This window comes from Trifolium pratense, linkage group LG7 (assembly GCF_020283565.1).
Source record: "Trifolium pratense cultivar HEN17-A07 linkage group LG7, ARS_RC_1.1, whole genome shotgun sequence".
Taxonomy (NCBI): Eukaryota; Viridiplantae; Streptophyta; class Magnoliopsida; order Fabales; family Fabaceae; genus Trifolium; species Trifolium pratense.
The window spans coordinates 5,469,795-5,489,299 of record NC_060065.1 but is presented as its reverse complement, the minus strand read 5'-3'; the positions used below and the strand labels follow the sequence as shown (position 1 = coordinate 5,489,299).

The window sequence follows — 19,505 nt, the reverse complement described above, 5'->3', positions numbered from 1 at the left end:
ATATATGCATCTTTTTCCAAAAAGAAAAAATTTAAGCTATATCAAAAAAAAAGCTATATATGCAATGCTAGACACATATACATATTATATAGTAATAGCAAATTAAAATTGAAGTGGGCTCCTGCCCACACATTCATACAAAAAATGAATTTTATAGCGCTTTTTATAGTGCTTAAAAGCGCTATAAATGTTGCCGCTATAATAGGTTTGCTGCCTATTATAGCGCTTTCAGAAAATGCTATTGTGTAATAAAACGCTATAATATATGTGATTAAGGCGCCTTGGCAACAATATTTAATAGTGGTTTACAGAAAAAGCGATATTAAAGGTTCCAGATTTAATAGCACCTGTGTATAAAGCGCTATTTTTTTTCAAACCTTTTACATCGGTTTATAAAGAAACGCTATTGTAAACATGGAGTTTTTTTTATTATTCAACCTGAAGCTTTGTTTTTTATTATTCAACCTTGAGCTTTTTTTTTAATATGTAAACTTGGAGTTATTTTTTAATATGTAAACCTGGAGTTAATTTCAAATTTAAAAACTAGTAAATAACATCAACTAATTTATAGAGAATAAAAAGTACTTTTTCAATAAAACATGAAAAATATACTAAATTTGGTCTAAAACAATATTTGAGTACATCTCTAACCAACAAAACAAACTTATGCTACTACAAAGGTCCTATGACCTCAAGAAGCTAACTGGGTACATAACTCTCGCCACCAAAACAAATTAACTTATGCTAAGATATACTAATACAAAGGTCCTATGAGCCTCAACCTTAATCAAATAATAACAACCTGCACATTGCACAATAACCTCCCAGCATACCATTTCCTGCAACCAGGTGAGTTCAAAACACCAAAGCAATCAAACTAACTTAAGCACTCCTCTGCCATTTTCCAAACCAAGTCAGCAGTACCTCTCATGTTTTCAAGTCCCTGAAAAACCACACGAACCAAGACACCTCCAGAACTTCAAACAAAACACCACAGGAAGGCAGCAACACAATAGCAGAAAAACCAATCCATCAGAGAATAACATGATTATGCAGTTAAACGGTCTCCAAAACTTAGCTCCAAACTCTACCTGTCAAAACAATTCACAAGGAGCTATCTTTAATTGACAAAATTTTGAAGGTCATCGTAAAGACAACTATCATAAACACATCTATATAAGATCTGCAGAGTTTTCATAAACATATTTTTCAGTTTCATGTATTCTATTAATGAGTTCAACAACTCTGAAAAAGTGCATGAAACACAAATTAATCAAAAAAAAAATTATTGGAGCCAAAAACACATTCATGGCCCAGGAAAGACAACACCTCCTAGGAGCTAAATAACACACACAAACAAAATCAAAGTCCATGTAATTAAAAACATCTATTGGCCCTGCCATATTCTTTTATTCTTTTATAATACAAATAAAAATAAAGTCATATATCATTTATTATCAAAGCTTCATAGATATCTGGTGTAAGAGTACCAAGAAACCCACCCATATTGGTGTACATGCAACACCAACAACGCACCGCGGTAAGGTAGAAACATAGATATCTGTTGTAAATATATACCCTGCGGCAGGTCACTAACCTGCATTCAGGTAAGCTAGCAACATACACCTATTAAAAGAAATAACTAAACAACTCATACACCTCGGTGCCTAGTGGATTACAACCCTTACACCAAATTTCAAATAAAACTAGATAATCAAGTTAGCAAGTTACTAAACTCTTAAACAACTAAAATAAATGATCTAAAATAAATAAGATTGGTATTATTAATGGAATTGGACCAATTTATCATCCTTTTAACCTTCTGGTTGCAGCAAGAGTGATGCCCCAATAAATCCTTTCTTCTATTCTTCTCTCCCTCCATTGATCAACAATGATGACTAGTTTTGAAATTAATACCGAAAAATAATAAAAGATGAAATGAAAGGAAAACAAAGAAAGTTCTAGTTTCAATAGCTTTAACCGTAGCCTAAAAGAAAAAAGCATAATTTCAACAGCAAGGCATATAAGGTAACGCTCACAAGAGCTACCTGGTAATGTTTAAGCAACTGTATCTTCTTAAATGTTGGTGCTATAAGATCGCGTTCCATGTCAAATGTAACTGGATCAATATGAACAGCTTTAATAAATTCAAAGTCTTTCAACTGCAAAAAGAACATAGGATAAAACATAAATCTTCAGGGTATGTACCTAAACATACCTTGGATGCAGACACTTTTATTTGCTACAATGTTAATTATGAAAATAGTGTGACGGTGTATAAAATTTCAGATTTATGTGAAATTTTACCAACATGATTCATATGGAATATTAGAGAAATATTATGAGGCATAAAAATAAATAGAACCTTCTTTTCTTTCTCAATCTTTACGAGCTCTCCAAGAATGTATATTTTCGTCCAAGAATCTTCACAGAGAGAACCAAACTCCATCTTCATATCATTTTTTCCTGCCCAAGCTTCAAGTGCTTGCTTGTTTGGGTCAATAACAGCCACAATGAAGTACTCAATTATTTCCATAGACCCATATCTGAAACAAAAGAGGATATAAACACGTCACAAAACATTGTCTGCTCATGAAAAGAAGCATAAACTAATTCCTTTATTGAAGGGAATATAAATTCATTATTACAAGATAGATCTTGAAAACTATTCAAAGGCTCCAGAAGAATTACTGATTCAATAACAGAAACTTTAACATAAATTTTCTCCAGCTTTTCAACAGCTACATATTCTCCTTGTGAAAGCTTAAATATATTCTTCTTCCGATCTATAATTTTCATGCTTCCATTAGGTTTCCACTCTCCAATATCTCCGATCTATAAATTGCAATGCTACTGTATCTAAAAAGTAATTTAAATTTGTACGAAACATCACAATATGAAATTAAAAAGCAATTAGCTCAAAAAGAGTCAATTATTTCCCTCTCAATCATCACTAAAAAGAGCGACCTCTAGTTAGGTTCACCGCACGAAAGACTAGCAATTTCAAGAATATCAACTATATATTAAATAAATCTCATTCATCTCTACGAATATCTCACATTTTTGTTGCACTTTCATTATAAATATTATTATTTCTCTTTCTCGAGAGAAGACGAAGATTGGTATGAATAAAAATTAGATATTCATCTCTCTTTGAATTGAGCCAATTCATTTTCAATTAATGAGTGAATAATTTCGGCGGCTACTTTGTTATTGTTTTTAGTAGTAGTTGCTACCTTTATATTATAAACAAATAAAAAACCTAAATCTTCCTATAAAAAAACTAATACAAGAAAAACTAATACAAGAAACTAATCAGTTTTTTTTTATTGGTGTACTGCGCGCGTACCAAAAGCATACCACGCGTCATTTCAAAAAAAAAAAAACTAGGTACGCCGTCGGTGCGTACCGGGAGAGTACCGTACGCGTACTGGTACCCGATACGTATCCGGTACCAGTACTCAGTCTAAAAAAGAGTACCCATGCAACATAGAAGTAGAGGAACAGTGGAATGATAGATAGATAGAAAGAAGATGGAGGTTATTCTTTTTTTACGCAAGATGAAGGTTATTGTTTGTTACAACTGAAGATGTGTTTAATTTATTTTTGTTTTATATTTTCTTTTCTTATTATTTTTTTATTATTAAACTTTAGGGCTCCGTTTCAACTTTTAATAGCACTTGTTAAAAAAGAGCTATTAAATAGGCGCTATAGTAACCCAAAATTGTAGTAACATTTAAGAAAATATAATCCGTCCCTAATTATAAGATCTTGTTTGACTACTGCACGTATGCCAATGCAGAATTTTGATCACTAATATCTTTAATCGTCTATTAATAAAAATTATAAAAATTTAATATTTTGAAAATACTCATCGAACCAAATTGAACAAGATCTTATATGATAATATTTACATTTATATATTATTAAAAAAATACGGTCAAAACAAGGTAAATGAATAGAACATTTTTGTCAAGCAGAGTCTTATAATTAGGGACGGAGGTAATAATAACATAACATATCATTTCAATGAATATATTAAATATATCATAATTATATATTTTTTTTATTTTATTATTCTAAACACTTTAAAAGTCAAAAAGTTTTTTATTTTTTTTTTAAAAAAACTCTTATTTCCTTTTTTTTAATTTCTTAACAAATCTCACTTATAGCATCTCTAGTAGGGGTATCTAAAGGAGTTTTAGGCAAAAGATTTGTACCTTACTTTTTCTTATCATTAGAGCAAGTGTGATCATGGCAGAGTGAGTATAAAAAAAATATTCAAGTACCTTATTATATCAATTTAATATTGGCTTTTTTCTATTAGTTGCTTAAAAGTTGCATAATTTTGCATTATTGGAGCAAAATATGTATGAGTGCATAAATATTGAATGCATATATAATTATTTATTTATATAGGAGAAAATGTTGGAACAAATGTTGAAGCACTAGGCATAAACCTGGCCTATGTGCTAACACACACTTTGTGAATTGAAGTGATTTGAGAGAGATGAAGAAGAAGAGAGGAAAGAGTTATTCTTTATTGATCGTGAGAATGAAAGTTATACTAGATGTGAAGTTGTACAAGTTGTGAATTACAATTATTATCTAACACTAGTTATAGAAAATGAAAAATACAAGGTATTTAACTTGTTAGACAAGTAACTAACCAACTAACTACTTAAGTAACTAACACAAGTTAGTTACATCTAACTAACTTTTAAAGTAACCAACTACCTAGGAAAGATGCTAGAGCATCTCGTAGAGCATCACGGTTTGAATATGTTTGACAATTACAAAACAACATGCTCCCTTAATTACCTATACATCAGTTCTTAAGTTGAAAAACACCAAGTGAATTCCTTAAGCTCAAAAACTTGTCAGTTTTCAAACTCTTGGTCAATGTATCACTTCCAAGCTATTTGAGAACCAGTTGCACAATGTATCACTTCCAAGCTTCCTTGATTGACTTGCTCCCTTAGAAAGTGAAATCTTGCCTCGATATGCTTGCTTCTTCCATGTAGAATTGGATTTTTAGCTAAGTTTATGGCAGACTTTTTGTCAATCTATAACTTGATTGATCTTTCAACATTTACCTTTAACTCCTTCAATACCGATTCAATCCCTAATGCTTGACAAGCAGCATATGAACCAGCAATATACTCTACTTCACATGATCAATACTAGAAAGTTCGCGTTAAAGAGTCTCATGTTGATTAGAAATAATTTAAAAATATATTTATAAGTCAACACATTTCCCATTTAACAAACATATTTTATAAAATTGTGTTTAATCCAAGCTAAATATTAAGAGGACGGGAAGTTTGGACATTGGCCTAGTCCATAACCGTATATATTTGTAGGAAATGCACTGCATCAACGTTGCAAACAATTGAGATGATCATTATTAATAAATATATTATCTCTCCTTTAAATTATAAGTCGTTTTAGCTATTTCACACAAATTAAGAAGTGTAACTAATTTTCTGTTAGCTTACAATTAGTAAGTATAACACACAAACCCATTATTTAATAAAATTTTACCGTGATAAATCTTTTTTAAAATACGCGACGGAAAATCAAAGTTTGTTATTATAAAAACTTGGTTCAGGTATTACATACTTCATAAAAATACTACTAATTTAATTAATTAGTAAGACTACTTGTTTATACAAATCTTAAATCAAATAATGTATTTATTAACTATACAAAACAACCTAGATAAGGAGACTCTGTATACATATAAAACCCCTTTTTCCCGTGTCACAATCAGAGCGGAGCTTCACCGACGACTCGACATCGATAAACACATAACCTGTGAAATCTGGTCTCAAACCAGTCAAATACACAAAACGGAGAGTTAGATAAACATAATCAAATCATACAAGTGTAAGTAAGTAATACTTAAACACTTCATCACAACATCATGCATATTCATAAAATATAAATATACATCATCATTCATACCAATCATATTATATACCAGAGATTGAAGCCAATTACGTTTATAATCATCGAACAATCAACACCAAAAAGTAAGTCTAACACATATAGACAAATATCACCAATTCCAAAGATTTGTGTCACATAACAATTATCACAAAAATTACACATATCCTAATGCAATCTAATGCTTCAAATTCATGTTATGTCACCCTAGACACATCTAATGCATGTGGTACCATCGTATTTATTAGAGTATCTCACCTCTAATATTCGTCTTTATCAGATAAATATAATCTGATATCCTTCTTTATTGGAATATCCAATATACATCAACAATTCATGAATGCATGTATGTAATTCATGAATTCACACTCACACAATTAGCATTTTGCTCGTCATTTATAATGTGGAACACTATCCGACATTTTCGTCTTTATTAAGATAACATTATACCTTAATATACGTCTTTATCAAATAACATAATTCGATATACTTCTTTATTAGAATAACATACTCTAATATTCTTCTTTATTAAGTTGATTAACACCTTAATATACTTCTTTTGACATTTAAACATGTTGGTGTAAGCCCTAGAGGCCAATTATTTATAAATGCATGATACTTGTATTGGATAATTTACTTATTAAATAAAGGCTTTTCATTATTATGTTTATGTGTTAAATGATAATAGAGTCCCTAGAATAGTAAGTTCATTGAATGGAACGTTAAGTGTGACTTAATCGTGAGAATCCATTACACATGAGAACACTATTCTTAAAAACATCCGTAGTCGAGCTTTGCTGTGAATTGGGATAACATCAAAACATAGAGACTATTATGTTGACAGACTGATGATCACATCTCACGGATCATAGATAAAGAGTTATCAAGTCTTCACATAGATATAAATATTAAGAGTAATATTTATATCGGATTGACCCACCATGAGAATACTACATAGTATGTTATGAAATGTCATAAGATATTCTCATAGTGATAAGTGGTGTATTCCACCCTTCGACCTGAAACCACTATGTTCCCTAGATGTAGGAGTGTAGTACTTTGTCGCCATTCAAAGTTATCCGTAACAGGATGACTATAAAGTTGGTTGATGGGTATTCCACGAATCATGCTAAGGGGCATGAGTGACCTAGATGGAATTTACCCCTCCTACATAACAGGAGATATGTCTATGGGCCTAATATTGAACTTGACAAGGGTGACGTACTATGCCTTGTGTTCAATATAGACATAAGGGTAAAAGGGTAATTATATACATGAGTTTTATCACGGAAAGGTTTGTCAGATCACGTGACATTCTTGTGACTTGGGTAGCAGTGATGTGTTGCTAGATACCGCTCACTGTTTATAATATTAAGAATAATATTATTGCTAACGTCAAAAGAACCTACAGGGTCACACACTAAGGACAGTCGATATGGAAGAAATAAGTAAGACTTATTTTGAGGGTGCGATTAGTGAAAAACAGTTTTGGGCTTAAGAAGACCAAACACCGTTTGGCCCAACTGACCACACAAGAAACTCTATAAATAGAAGCTTGTGTAGTTTAGTTTGTGCTTGCTTTTTCACAATTCGTTTTTCAGAGAAACCCTAAAACTCTGAAACCCTAACCGCACTTCCTAAGCCTTCATCTTGTAGCAGCTAGCACTGAAAGTTGAAGACCTGTTCGTGTGGACTAGCTAGAGGTGCTGCCGTCGTGTGGTGCTTGTGATCAACGAGGAGAAGCAAAGAGTTTGCTGTTTCAGTTCACCAAAAGGTATAACGTTTAACCCTGATCATGCCCATTCGCAAGGATCCATCGAAGGAAAAAATTTAAAATTCCGCTGCGTTTTACACTCTGTTTTAAACACGATTTTCCTTCAGTGGTATCAGAGCCACTTGTGAAACCATGAATCGGTTTGTTGCTTATTACTGTTTTATTAATATGGTTTTGAATCAGTATTAATAATAATAATAACAAGGATTAACAAAATTTGATTGATAGGTTTTAAAATATATATGTGATATATAATTCTGATACGACGCGTCGGTGTATGTGATACACTGATCGTGTCATTCATTCGAATGTTTAAGTGATTGGCGTTTAATTTGCATGATTGTGAGCGTGAGCTTAGGAACCGTTTATGGTGAAGCATCATATATCCGATCGTTCATCTAGAACTAGCAGTCCTGAAACGTTTTGATGAATGGTCGTTGTATTAGGGTTTATAACAATACAAGTGTTGTATTGTTATATAAACAGAACATATTGTTCATTGAAAGTTTTAAGTGATTGTCGTGAGCATGGATGATTGTGAGCGTGAGCTTCGGAACCGATAACTGGTGAAGCATCATATATCCAATCGTCTGTGATGAACAAAATCCTGAAACGTTTTGATGAATGATTACCGTAACAATACAAGGGTTGTGTTGTTATACAAACAGAGTACGGCTAGGGTTTATATCTGAAGCATCAAGTGTTGGTGCGATTAGGATTCATTGATGAAGTGTTCATCGAAATTTAGCTTCCGGGGCTCCGCCCCGGAGGCCCCGCAAGGGGCGCTGCCCCTTTGAACCCCGTCCGCTGACTAACTCTGCGTAAGGTGATCAATCATGGTATTTTATTAATTGGACTAATTTAATAATAATAATTTATGTGTTTATTGTTATTAAAGTTTCATGATGAATGGTTATGGCCTTAGTTCTTCTTTTCGTTTTATTTGGGATTTTAAATACGGCCTGCGTGTCGTGCCTCTCTTATATTCTCTTGATGTAATTTCTTTTCTCATCTCACTCCTTCGTATGAACACGAGTTTCTTGTAGTGATGTAATATAAGATTAGCAAATAGGACAGGAAGGACAACAATGAAGATCTATCTTGGAGAAGTATAGGTCGTTCTTAGATATAGCATAGGTTCTCTCATTGACTTGAGGGAACAATCACGCTAGGGGCCATAACCATGTCACTTTATTGTATTATGTATGTTGATGCATGTTATGTATGGAGTGACGTCATTGTATGTAAGCCGTGGTAAGGTGAGATCAAATTAATTATAAAAGCCCTCAAAGGAATTAATATTAAGTTTTATAGCTTTCCAACAAATAGCGCCCTTCAAGATCAATATCGATCAATGTAGGTTTTGCCACCGCGAAGTGCATTGTCAATATTGATAAGTTGCGGTGAGGTAATTTGTTTATCCGATCGCTATTTAATGGGTCTAACTTAACTAAAGAAAATATAATAAGATTATATGACTTTAGAAGCAAGTATTGGGATATTCCATGTGATGGATTAGAATAAGCGTTATTCACCCAATAGAAAGGATATGAGAGTTGTATGAGATACAATTGGAAAGGAGTTTCCTACCTAAATAACTAAATTTTGTGTAATCAGCACAACGCTGACTTAAAATGAAGAGAAATATGGATCTCATTCTCACTAGAAAATCTTCCAACGGGATTTTCCGAATCAAATGTCGAGGGTCATTTGTTTTGAGTAAAATAGTGGGAGCACATGTTTAATTAAAGGCCTAATTAAATCTACAATATATGAAAAGAAGATACGTATGAAATTCCCAATTTGCCCCTATTTCATTTTTTGACACATAATCAATTCAGGGTTATTTTGTGTCTTTATCAAAAAAAGTTAGTAGAAAAATGCTAAAAAATTTCTTAGTGAGCAGGATTTAAACCCTTAACCTTTTAGTTACACTACGTATTGCATTTACCACTAAGCCATATGCATTAATTTGTTATATTTTTGGAATCAACATATAATCAATATGAGTTAAATGCCCAATTGTAACCACAAAACTCCACTTTATTTGTTACTTCTCCCACGATTTGTTATATTTTTGTGTCATATATTTATACTCATATATTAATACGATAGCATAATTTTTGTGTGATTTATGCATGACCTATGTGTTTTACTCAAATTAATAAGTTTGCCCGTTCTTTATAACATCTGATGGACCTATATTTATACTCATATATGAAGAAAAAATTATTACGGGACTATATTCATACTCATATATATAAATTTAATACAGGGACCTAAGAAAATAAGATACATGTGAAAATCTCATGTTACCCCTACTTAATAATTTGACACATCATCGCTTTCATGAGTATTTTGTGTCATATTTAAAAGATAGTAAATAATTTCAATATTTTAAATTTTTTCTCAAGGTGATTAATTCCATTTTAATATTTTACTCCTTCCATTTTTTATAAGTGTTCAGTTAGAATCATAACACTAAATTAAGAAAGTGGATTTTTGCACATTATCTTCCTATTATACCCTCATCTTAATTCACCAATAAATTCTATTTTTTGCACTCTTTCAAATAAATTTATTTTTATACAAAAATAATTTGGTAACAAATTCTGTTTAAATATGAATATAACAAGGAAGAAACAAACTTTCCTATAGTAAAAAAAAAGGAACAAAATTTCTTTTTAAAAAAAACTTTAGTTTTTCAAATATATATATATAAAAAAATTATTGAAAAAGATAATAATAATAATAATAATAATAATAATTATTATAATAATTGACAAGGGGTATAATTGACAAATCGTATCCTTAAAACACAAACTTGACAGTTAATTAGAAACGCTAAATTTGATGAAATTGAACACTTATAAAAAAACGAGGGGAGTAATATTTTGTGTAATAAATACATTGGCCATTTTTTTGGAATAGATTGACCATCACGGAACTTGTGTTTTTACTAATATATTATGTTATCTATTTTTTTTAATAATTTTACAGGTTACATTCATATTAATACCAGAACCTTTTTTTTTGTTATATATACGGGCATTATATTTTTAATCATATATTAATAAAATTGTTTATTTTTTCTATAATTTTACGTATTATACATTATATTTATACGGGGACATAATTTTTTGTGTGAATTCTGCGGGACCTATGATTTTCCTCTTATTAATAAGGTTTCCTGTTCTTTAATAATTTATGTAGGACATAAATTTATACTCAGATGTTAATGCAAGAACCTATATATTTTTTTTATTTCTACGAGACTTATATTTTTAATTATATATTAATAAATTTGTCATTCTTTCATAATTTTTGCATTACATATATTTATGATCATATATTAATACAAAGATCTAATCTTTTGTGTAATTTCTACGGGGCCTATGTTTTTACTCTTATTAATGAAGTTTTCAATTTTTTTAGACCTATATTTATAATTATATATTAATACGAGAACCTAATCTTTTGTGTGATTTCTGGGGACCTGTGGTTTTTTTTTTTGGGTACATGAGGACCTGTGTGTTTTACTCATATTAATAAACTTGTCCGTTCTTTTATAACATCTGCGGGACCTATATTTAAACTCATATATTAATATGGAAACTTTTTTGTTTGTGTGGTTTCTACGGGACTTATACTTTTAATTATATATTAATTAAGTTGTTTGTAACAAAAATAAAATAAAAATTAAGTTGTCTATTTTTTTTTACGATTTTATTGGTTATACTCATATTTAATACGATGATATAATTATTTTGATGATTGTTGCGAGAACTATATTTTCACTAACATATTAATACGATTGCCTATTTTTTAATAATTTTTACGGGACTATATTTATACTCATATATTAATACATGGACATAAGTTTTTTTGTGATTTTTCAACACTTATGTTTTTACTAATATATTAATAAGGTAGCCTATTTTTTTTTCATAATTTCTACATTATCTATATTTATATTCCTATATTAATATGGAGACCTAAAGTTTTTTTGTGATGGTTTTACCATTGTTCTTTTTCTATTATTTTTTACCAAATATTATATCATTTCTATTTTTTTATCTTTTAATCTAATTTCCAATAAATTTCATCTTATCAAGTGAGGAGCGGCAACGCCGCGACTCCCGTCCGGACGCACGGGTGTCCTGCTACTGTGTATTAAAATTGTTCAATACTTATATTTTCACTTTTACAATTGTAGATCACCATGTCAAACACCAATACTTCGAACAACATTTTGCGAAGCATTCTTGACAAAGAGAAATTGTCTGGGACAAATTTTCTTGATTGGCATCGTAACTTGAGGATAGTCCTCATGCACGAGAAAAATCTGTATGCTATTGAGGAACCCCAACCTAACCCTGAGGATGAACCTGCGGCCAATGCTCCTAAGGCTCAAAGGGATGCTTATCAGAAGCGTCTTGATGATGCCATGGATGCAAAGTGCCTCATGCTGGCTACCATGACCTCTGAGCTTCAGAAGCAACATGAGGACATGAATGTGTTCGATATGATCGAACACTTGAAGACGCTCTACCAAGAGCAAGCCAGGATTGAGAGGTTTGAGGTTTCCAAAGCCCTGTTTTCAGCCAAGCTATCTGAGGGATCTCTAGTAAGTCCACATGTGCTCAAGATGATTGGGTACGTAGGGAAACTTAGAAAAATTGGGATTTCCACTTGGAAATGAGCTTGCAACTGATCTGATCCTGCAATCGTTGCCGGAGAGTTTTAATCAGTTTGTTCTGAACTTCACCATGTCGGACATGGAGAAGTCTCTGCCACAACTGCTAGGCATGTTGAGGCAAGTTGAGCAGAACATGAAAACAAAAGGGAAGTCCAACCATGTTCTTATGATTGGCAATGGAAACAAAGGGAAGGGCAACAAAGGGAAGGGAGGCAAAGGGAAGGGCAAGGAAGTTGCCAAACCCAAACCTACCCCTAAAGCTTTGAAGCCCACTGGGGAGTTGCAAAGGAGGGTAGGTGCTTCCACTGTAACAAGATTGGACATTGGAAGAGGAACTGCCCAAAATACCTGGAAGATAAAAAGAATGGAGTAGAGAGCTCCAATTCAGCAGGTATCTTTGTTATTGAAATTAATTTATCTACTTCTTCTACATGGGTATTAGATACCGGATGTGGTTCTCACATTTGTACTAATGTGCAGGGGCTGCAAAGGAGTAGAGGATTGGCTAAAGGTGAAGTCGACCTACGAGTGGGAAATGGAGCAAGAGTTGCCACATTAGCTGTAGGAGTTTATGCTTTAACTTTACCTAGTGGACTAATAATACAGTTAGAGAACTGTTTTTATGTATCTGTCATTAGCAGGAATATTATTTTTGTTTCTTGTTTGGATAAACTTGGCTTTTCATTTATAATAAAGAACAATTGTTGCTCCATTTATTTAAATGATATCTTTTATGCCACAGCACAAATGAGTAATGGATTATATATTCTTGATCTTGAAATGCCAATTTATAACATTGATACAAAAAGGATTAAACCTAATGAGTTAAATCCTACATACCTTTGGCACTGTCGTTTAGGCCATATCAATGAGAAACGCATTTCCAAGCTCCATAAAGATGGGCTCTTGGATTTATTTGATTATGAATCTTTTGAAACATGCAGATCTTGCTTATTGGGAAAAATGACAAAGACCCTATTCACTGGTAAAGGTGAAAGGGCAAGTGATCTCTTGGCTCTCATACATACTGATGTATGTGGACCATTGAACACACATGCTAGAGGAGGTTTTCAATACTTCATCACATTTACTGATGACTACAGTAGATATGGATATGTGTATCTAATGAAGCATAAATCCGAATCCTTTGAAAAGTTCAAAGAATTTAAAAATGAAGTACAAAACCAACTAGGAAAGAAAATCAAAACCCTTCGATCAGATCGAGGAGGTGAGTATTTAAGCCTAGAGTTTGATGACCATCTAAAAGAGTGTGGGATCTTATCCCAACTTACTCCTCCTGGAACACCACAATGGAATGGTGTGTCTGAGAGAAGAAACCGAACCTTGTTGGACATGGTGCGGTCTATGATGAGTCACGCTGATCTTCCAAACTCCTTTTGGGGACACGCCCTATTAACAACAGCTTATACACTTAACCGTGTTCCTTCTAAAACGGTTGAAAAGACACCATATGAGATGTGGTGTGGCAAGAAACCACATATGTCTTACTTAAAGATTTGGGGTTGCGAAGTTTATGTAAGACGCCAAATTTCTACTAAACTTGAACCTAAATCTGACAAGTGTTTCTTTGTGGGATATCCTAAAGAGACAAAAGGATATTACTTCTACAATCCTTCTGAGGGCAAAGTGTTTGTCGCTAGGACAGGAGTATTCCTAGAAAAGGATTTTGTTTCCAAAGGAATCAGTGGGAGGAAAGTAGATCTTGAAGAAATTCATGATCCACAAAGTAATGACACACCAATGGAGGAACAAGAGCAGGATGCACAAGAGGTTGTGACAGAGAATCCTACTCAAGTAACACAAGAACCGCGTAGGTCTAACAGGATACGTCAAGAACCTGAAAGATTTGGATATTTCATATCGGAGCAAGGTGATGTATTACTCATGGATCAAGATGAGCCTGTGACTTACCAAGAGGCTATTACTGGCCCTGAATCTGAGAAGTGGCTAGAAGCCATGAAATCTGAAATGGATTCCATGTACACAAATCAAGTTTGGAACTTGGTGGAAGCTCCTGATGGGATCAAACCCATAGGATGCAAGTGGGTCTTTAAGAAGAAGACTGACATGGATGGAAAGGTACAGACCTACAAAGCGCGATTGGTTGCTAAAGGTTTCAAACAAATTCATGGGGTAGACTATGATGAAACATTTTCACCAGTTGCGATGATCAAATCCATTCGGATCTTACTTGCCATCGCTACATACTATGATTATGAAATCTGGCAGATGGATGTAAAAACTGCATTCCTTAATGGGAGTCTCCTTGAGGATGTGTACATGACACAACCTGAAGGCTTTTGCATTCCAGGAGAAGCCAAAAAGATATGCAAATTACAGCGATCAATCTACGGATTGAAGCAAGCTTCCAGAAGCTGGAATCTTCGTTTTGATGAAACTGTAAAGTAGTACGGATTCATTCAAAATGAAGATGAGCCTTGTGTTTACAAAAAGGTTAGTGGGAGCATAGTCGCATTCCTAGTATTATATGTAGATGACATATTACTAATAGGAAACGACATCCCTACCTTGCAACAAGTTAAAACTTGGTTAGGGAATTGCTTTTCTATGAAAGATCTGGGTGAAGCAGCCTATATATTAGGAATAAGAATCTATAGAGATAGATCACAGAAACTGCTTGGCCTAAGCCAGAGTACATACATAGATAAAGTGTTAAGACGCTTTAATATGCATGATTCCAAAAAGGCACAGTCTCCTTCATCTAAGGAAGAAAGGGACCGCATGAGTAAGATCCCTTATGCATCGGCTATAGGATCTATCATGTATGCCATGATATGTACTCGACCAGATGTTTCGTATGCCTTAAGCGCAACAAGCCGTTATCAGTCTGATCCTGGTGAGGCTTATTGGGTGGCTGTCAAGAACATCCTTAAATACTTAAGGAGGACTAAAGACTCATTCCTAATATATGGAGGCCAAGAAGAGCTAAATGTAATTGGTTACACTGATGCTAGCTTCCAAACAGATAGGGATGACTTTAGGTCGCAATCAGGCTATGTGTTTTGCATAAATGGTGGCGCTGTGAGCTGGAAGAGTTCAAAGCAAGATACAGTTGCTGATTCTACAACCGAAGCTGAGTACATCGCTGCATCAAATGCAGCAAAGGAAGTTGTTTGGATAAAGAAGTTCATTACTGAACTTGGCATATTCCCTAGCATTGTGGATCCCATTGAATTATTTTGTGACAACAATGGTGCAATCGCACAAGCTAAGGAACCTAGATCTCACCAAAAGTCCAAACACATACTCAGGCGCTATCATCTTATTCGAGAAATAATTGATAGAGGAGATGTGAAGATATGCAGAGTACCAACACTTGACAATGCCGCTGATCCACTTACAAAGCCTCTTGCTCAACCGAAGCATGAGGGCCACATTAGGGGCATAAGTATTAGGAGTATGCCTGATTGGCTCTAGTGCTAGTGGGAGATTGTTGGTGTAAGCCCTAGAGGCCAATTATTTATAATTGCATGATACTTGTATTGGATAATTTACTTATTAAATAAAGGCTTTTCATTATTATGTTTATGTGTTAAATGATAATAGAGTCCCTAGAATAGTAAGTTCATTGAATGGAACGTTAAGTGTGACTTAATCGTGAGAATCCATTACACATGAGAACACTATTCTTAAAAACATCCGTAGTCGAGCTTTGCTGTGAATTGGGATAACATCAAAACATAGAGACTATTATGTTGACAGACTGATGATCACATCTCACGGATCATAGATAAAGAGTTATCAAGTCTTCACATAGATATAAATATTAAGAGTAATATTTATATCGGATTGACCCACCATGAGAATACTACATAGTATGTTATGAAATGTCATAAGATATTCTCATAGTGATAAGTGGTGTATTCCACCCTTCGACCTGAAACCACTATGTTCCCTAGATGTAGGAGTGTAGTACTTTGTCGCCATTCAAAGTTATCCGTAACAGGATGACTATAAAGTTGGTTGATGGGTATTCCACGAATCATGCTAAGGGACATGAGTGACCTAGATGGAATTTACCCCTCCTACATAACAGGAGATATGTCTATGGGCCCAATATTGAACTTGACAAGGGTGACGTACTATGCCTTGTGTTCAATATAGACATAAGGGTAAAAGGGTAATTATACACATGAGTTTTATCACGGAAAGGTTTGTCAGATCACGTGACATTCTTGTGACTTGGGTAGCAGTGATGTGTTGCTAGATACCGCTCACTGCTTATAATATTAAGAATAATATTATTGCTAACGTCAAAAGAACCTACAGGGTCACACACTAAGGACAGTCGATATGGAAGAAATAAGTAAGACTTATTTTAAGGGTGCGATTAGTGAAAAACAGTTTTGGGCTTAAGAAGACCAAACACCGTTTGGCCCAACTGACCACACAAGAAACTCTATAAATAGAAGCTTGTGTAGTTCAGTTTGTGCTTGCTTTTTCACAATTCGTTTTTCAGAGAAACCCTAAAACTCTGAAACCCTAACCGCACTTCCTAAGCCTTCATCTTGTAGCAGCTAGCACTGAAAGTTGAAGACCTGTTCGTGTGGACTAGCTAGAGGTGCTGCCGTCGTGTGGTGCTTGTGATCAACGAAGAGAAGCAAAGAGTTTGCTGTTTCAGTTCACCAAAAGGTATAACGTTTAACCCTGATCATGCCCATTCGCAAGGATCCATCGAAGGAAAAATTTAAAATTCCGTTGCGTTTTACACTCTGTTTTAAACACGATTTTCCTTCAAAACAAACATCATCAACAATCATCAACAACAATTGCATAAGAACACAATTAAATCATACTATCAACATACATCGTTTCTTACATACAATGTATTCACTTGCATTTTAACACAATACCAAAAACATGAGCTAATTTTATTAAACATGCATTATCTCACAAAACAAACTCCGGAATCGGAATCTACACGAAAAACTGGGTAAAATAGGTTCCGGGTGCAAAAGCTATCAAAAAGTCAACCCTAAGGTCAATTGTTGACTTTGTAGTCTGTTGACTGCTGCGCATGGCGCAGAAGCCAGGAAGAATTGAAGCAGAGTTGTGCATGGCGCAGGTAGTCTGACATCAGTCCAATAGCTGTCAAAACGCGATTTTACACTAAAAATCACTTATTTCGACCCAAAATCACTTATTTGACTTCCAAAAAACATACCAAACATAGATTATGATTATACATGCTCAAAAACACTTAAAAGCAACTTATTAACATCAATAATCACTTATTTCATGGTTTTTGACACATTTTGATCTAAACTCATAAACTATCAAGTTCTTACAAAAATATCTACAAATTCCCATCCAAAACCCCATTAATTTGTTCATACAACTTGTTAATGGTTTATTAAACATGTTATGATCAATGGATTTCATTTTCATTAAGAAAAATCTCACAACCCAAAACGAAAATGAGTGAAAGAGTTTGGGAATGGAGGAATCGACATCCTCCCCTCTTTATGACCACTCACGAATATGCAATCTAACTCTCGTACCTTAGATCCGACGAAATCTCGAGCTTCCTCTTTGAATCTCAAGCTTTTCCTTGCCCTAGCTCTCCTCCTCTTCCTTCTCTCTTCATTCTTCTTGAGCTCACAAGGAAAATGAGTTTCTCTCTCTCCTTTTGAGCTTATAAAGCTCTCCCCTTTATTGTGACATAGGCCCAATGGGCCAAAAGCCCAATAACTCGGCCCAACTAAAGCTCACGGACGCTAACTCTCACAAACGCGACTTAACTCACTCATTAACTAATACACTCGATAAATAACTATTCGCCACTAACTTAATTAAAAGTCATCGCAACAATTAATTAAACACTTAAATAGCGAATAATAAAAATCGGGTCGTTACAGTAAGAACATCACATTCTATATGCAGGAGTTGGGGTTCGAACTCCAAACGCTCTATTTATTTACCTTGTGAAATTTCTAGCCACTAGGTCATTATTCAAAAAAAAAAGTGTAACTAATTTTGTGTGAAAAATTATGAACAATTAATTTTACAAGATTACCTTTCACTAATTATATAAAAATAATAATTAAAATTGAAATAAGATAGTAATAAATAGTTAAAAATACAAGATAAAAAATAATACTCCCTTCATCCCACAATGAGTGACCCATTTTGAAAATATGTATTATTCATATATCTTGCTTTGACCATATTTTTCTATTAGTAATAAATAAAAAAGAAATATTAACATATAAGATGTTGGATTCATCTCGATATTAAATTTTTATAATTTTTACCATTATACAATAAAAAATATTAATCGTCAAAGTTATACATTGACATACGTGAAATCAACTTAGTCACTCATTATGGGACGGAGGGAGTATTAAATATTTGACTAATATTATAACATGGTTTATAAGTTAGTAGAATTAGCTTATTGGTCATAAGTTAACCGTCATCATCAGTTATAAACTATAAGCTTTTAGCCATTAGTCAGGCTTTCAAGATCTCCCATGGTGCTAGAATCAAGAACTAGTGACCTAAAGGCTACGGCATTGACTTCAAGCTTTGTTAGCTTGGAGGATAAGGAACAATTTTGCTTAGATGAGCCGAGATGACATAGACACAGCAGGAACACTCTATGATCAAAGTAACAACCCTGATACAAGCAACAATGGTGATGAGCCACCACCAGTCACCACACTATAGAACGAAGGTGCGATAGAGATATTCAATCGTCTTTCGGTGTTGTTGGAGAAAGATTCATCAACGTATGACCCATGGAAGCAGGGAATGAATCAAATGAATCGTGCCTCATACAATATCAAAGAAGCTTGGATCTATTGCAGAATGGAATTTCTGATTCACATCCATGACAGCACGAGTTGTGGAAGCCTCGTGATATTGCTTTGATACCATATTAGTATTCTAAGGATGTGAGTGATAAAACATTGGCTAGATCCTGTTAGTTTGAGACTTTGAGAGAATTAAAATCCTAAAGACAACATTGTTGATTGATTAAAAGACTAGAAATGAGTTGAGTTGAGTTTGTTATTGTGAAAAGAAAAAAACAGACTAGTA

The 19,505-nt window shown here is 33.6% G+C and overlaps 1 pseudogene; it reads right to left on the bottom strand.

Annotated features, from left to right (window-relative positions):
• Positions 1-807: 807 nt before the first annotated feature.
• Positions 808-19,343, bottom strand: LOC123895729 (annotated as a pseudogene).
• Between the last annotated feature and the right edge of the window lie 162 nt (positions 19,344-19,505).